This window comes from Mytilus edulis, unplaced genomic scaffold, assembly GCF_963676685.1.
Source record: "Mytilus edulis unplaced genomic scaffold, xbMytEdul2.2 SCAFFOLD_1029, whole genome shotgun sequence".
Taxonomy (NCBI): Eukaryota; Metazoa; Mollusca; class Bivalvia; order Mytilida; family Mytilidae; genus Mytilus; species Mytilus edulis.
In genome coordinates, this window is record NW_027267708.1 from 22,402 (window position 1) to 26,985 (window position 4,584).

At 30.7% G+C, this 4,584-nt stretch overlaps 1 long non-coding RNA gene across 1 annotated transcript; it reads left to right on the forward strand.

Moving 5' to 3' along the window:
* The first annotated feature begins 696 nt into the window (after nt 1-696).
* Nucleotides 697-3,973, forward strand: LOC139505861 (uncharacterized). The gene is made up of 3 exons (XR_011659838.1): nt 697-893; nt 1,748-1,819; nt 3,147-3,973. It is a non-coding gene; the product is annotated as an uncharacterized lncRNA (long non-coding RNA).
* Nucleotides 3,974-4,584: the final 611 nt, after the last annotated feature.

The following is a 4,584-nucleotide window of genomic DNA, read 5'->3' on the forward strand; positions in this document are numbered from 1 at the left end:
AATAATTCCTTTTCTAGTTTTTAAATAAATAACCATTCCTTTTTCTAAATTTAAATAAATAAACCTTCCTTTTTAAAAATTTAAATAAATAATCCTTCCTTTTTTTAAAATACATAAATAAATGAACCTTACTTTTTATTAGATTTCAATAAATAACCATTTCTTTTTTTAAATTTGAATAAATAACAATTTCTTTTTTTAAATTTGAATAAATAACAATTTCTTTTTCTTAATTTAAATAAATAAACCTTCTTTTTTCTAAATTTGAAATAATGACCCCTTTTTTTTTGTGTGCTGGTGGTGTTACCACAGGTTTGTGTATGCGTCTAGTGTGGTTGGGAGTCATAGACTCTTAAACTGCCGCTGGATAGCTATATTCATAGGTGAAAGGAAAGCTGAGTCTGTAAGTCTTTCCTTCCAGTACATAGCCTCTACACTAACAAGACTTCTACAGTGCCTCCCCGTGACAGCACATGGTAACTAGGATCTAGTGTCCTAGGCTTTACTGTAGAGGATCTCGGAGTAGCAAGGTCCCTAGAGATAAAGTGTGTAGGCTGATCGACATGCGGACATCCCTACACTCATCAACCTTGCCCCAGTTATGGGTTAAATAGCCCGCTGGATATGGTCATGACCGCCTTCAAAGGATGTCTAGGAGAAGAAAACTCTGATATGAAATTTTTGGTAGATTTGACTCTTCAGCCTTGGTCTGCAAATTGATCTAAATGAAATAAAGCTTGAGTAAACATTCTCTGGTTCTTCAGGTTTGGGATTGAGAGATATGCCAACAACCTATCCTTGTAAAAAGGAAGAATGATTATATACTGATTAATCTCCCAGATGAGGAACATCACAACTGGGTCTGCATGAAGCTTTAACATTCGAAAGACAAGGTAAATATGCATAAGGTACATGTAGTAGATGTCTAGTCATTTCATTTCAGCAGCTATGAACAAGTTCGCATTTTAGTGTAAAAAAGGGAGAAAATTTCTAAGGGAGAATCTGACACTGAACCAGAAAACCAGATTGAGTAACTAACCCAATAAAATAGAGAATTTTTAAAACATGGTGCTCCTGAAAGAAAAGCAAGGGTACAGTTCCTGTACCACAGTATCACAATTAACAGTTATGACCAAAATACGTATTACATACATTATGTAAATACTTTTACATTAATATTATACATGTTATAAATGAAAATGCTGTATTTACTATACTAAAATAAAATTCAATGTATTGAAAACTCACCACACTATTCTCTCCTCTCTCTCTTTCTCTTTCTATATATCTTCCTCTCTCTCTTTCCAGTGTTCAAACTGCTCTTCTTATATTTGTATTTAAAAAAAAATTGCTTCCTATTATTGAAAGATGTATTGATAAGATAATATCTATATGTTTATATATTATATATTGCAATAATATTTGTGTATCATCACATACATCTAAACAATTACATGTATATTCATAACAATTTGATATTTACACCTGGCCCATTGGACCTATATGTCACTTTAGCAATAGTATATCTTATTTATCTGTATTAACTGCTATGATTTAGATGTTGATAAAATTGACTAAATTTCAATACATGTATAAAATCGAATAAGATGTGGTAATTAATTGTCAATGAGACAACTGACTCCACCAGAGACTAAAAGATATACAAGTTAACAACTATTGGTCAACATACAGCCTTCAATAAGTGTTTTTACTACCATCACAGTTAAGGATTCAGTTTTTTTTCCAGTTATCCTGGATATTTATTGAAGTAAAATCTAAGGAAAGTAGGACCTGGATGTAAAATAATATCAACTTTGAGGTATGTATGTTGACGGTAACAAAATCCTTGTTCAAGGTAACATTAAAGATAATGAACGGTTCTAGTTTATTGCTTCTATAATAATACAATACCTAATAACAGATATAGAAATATGAAGATGTGGTATGATTGCATTTTAGAAACTCTCCAAAAAACCAAATGACATATAAATTATAGCTATAGGTCACAATTCTGCCTTCAAAAATGAGTAAAACCCATACCACATACATGTTACGTTAGCTATAAATTGGCCAAAAAATGAAAATTGTAAAAAAATTCAGTCGAGAAAACAAACTGCCTAATTCATGTCCAAAATAATGAACAAAACAAAATATGTTACACAGCAACAAACCATTAACCACTGAATAACTGGCACATACAGAGTGTGGTCAGGGGTTTAAACTAGTTTGAAGGCGTATTGTCCTTATCCATCAAATCTTTGGTTGAATGAAAATTTTAATCCATGGTGCCTGAAAAAATTGACATGTTTATTTTAAACAAATCTGAAGCAAAATATAAGTACAATGGTGGCATTTCATACTTAAGGTGGTATAGGTCTAAAATAAAAATGATAGAAATTGTTCATACTTTGCCAAAACGTTGTATCTATTGATACATGTTGAAAAAATATAATAAAAATGGTAGGTCACCGGCCGCATTTCTCAAGCTACAGGACGGGACAAAATCACACATTTTGTATGGATTATACAGGAAAAAACACCATTTTGTGATTAGAAACTAAACAAAAATGATAGAATTGTTAAATACTTCAGGAAAAGATAGCTTTCAGACACTGCTTTGAGAATATCAAAAGAAAAGATAGGGTCACCGTACGTTTTTTTCCGGCTAAAATACAAAATAGGAAATTCCATACAGAATCCTTCAGAAAATGCACTTTTTTAGAGTTACCTCCCCTTAAAATGCCAATTAAAAAAAAAATAAAAACAACCAAAAATAATTAACATTTGCAAAAATATCAATATTTAGAAGTTATATTCTTATAAATTGGTACTTTTAAATGAAAATGTACATTAAACATCTGCATTCCTGCATCAAATTTTGCTAACTTGATGGAAAATCTGGACCCTTGATTCTCTGTTTTTTTACAATCCAAGATGGAGGAAGACACCCATACCACCTTAAGATGCCATAAGATTTGATACAATTCTGAACTGCTTTATATGAAGAATTTCTTCAGCCTCTGTCTCCTGGTTACTCCATATATGGATACAATGTAAATTTCTTCTGACATCAACATTATATATATATAATTTTTTGTGAATTTTAGTTTACATGTTTTGAAATGAAATTTTATTTCTATTTGTAGACAAAGCGTGCTTGTTAATTTAAAAATCAACTGAAGCAGAAGAATGGATTCTTGTTTGATCTGAGGAACTTGGAAACACTTATTGACAAAAAAATATGTAGTAATACAATTATGTTTACTCTGAGAGATAGAATGAGGGGAGAGCCAGTTGTAAAGATTTATTCTTTTAAACCAGATATATTGATTACTTTCGAATTTCATAGGCCTACAGTTCCCCCTAAATAGTCTTAATTAATACATGTACTAGGTGTTTTTAATGTAAGACTTTGATGTGACTTGTGAGAACAACCAGCTGCCATTTGGTAAAAATTAATTTTTATGCCCTTTAAGTTGGGGGGGGGGGGGCATATTGTTTTACTCCTGTTCTAACTTCCTACTGTCCTATTATGAGTAAATAAATATAAGAAGATGTGAAATGTTGACAATGAGACAACTCTTCATCCAAATCACTACAGATAATTCCAGATAACTACTCCTAGAGTTTAATGAGTTATCTCCCATATTTGAAGGTACTTTTGGTAACAGTATTTTGTGATAAGGCTGATGCAAATAGGAGACAACTCTTAATTTTTTTTAAAAAGATTTAACTTGTTTTTGAATTTAACAAACTAAGCATAAGTTGTGAGAAGTGGAAACTAGCAGGCTGAGATTTAGGGTTAAGGGGTGGGAATACACTGCTTACAATGCTTATCTCTTCATATGAGCTAGTTTGTTCACTGCATGGAAGGCCTGCAATAAATAAGAATGTATTGGTTTACTTATAATTGTTATATATTTTATGTTAAATATGTTATATCAGATGTAAATAAAGTAAGATGACAGTATTATTTAGAGCTCTCTGAATAAAATCAGCTTGTAAACATAAGTCTAGATAATGCATAAGTGGTTTGGTCTGACATGGTGGATTTCAAATTATATTTACGTCATCATCATCTCCAAAGTGTTTCCATTCTCAATTTTATCTGATATTAAACGCTCCTTCCTCACAATCATGACTTCATTTTTAAGTTTAATGAGTTATCTCCCATATTTGTAGGTACTTTTGGTAATAGTATTTCATGATAAGGCTTATGCAAATAGGAAACAACTCTTATTTTTTGTAGAAAAGATTTTTTTAACTTGTTTATGAATTTAATGGTAAATCTTGTGACTTTGTAAATTTTATCTCAGCTTTAAAACAATATCTAACACCCTGCCCATGAAATTGAATGTTGCTCCTCGTGATTTTAGCCAGTGAATTCTTTGCAATAGTTTAAAAGAAATGTCAAATAGTATTTCATAATGCATTTAAAAGAATGGTATATTTTATAGAATGCTAATATTGTTTTACTTGTATGTTTAGTAGTCACAAAAAAATGTAATATATTTATATATATCATTGTTTGTATTGTATTATGAAAAAATTATTGATGTTGTAATGTTTATTGCCCTTTGGGGC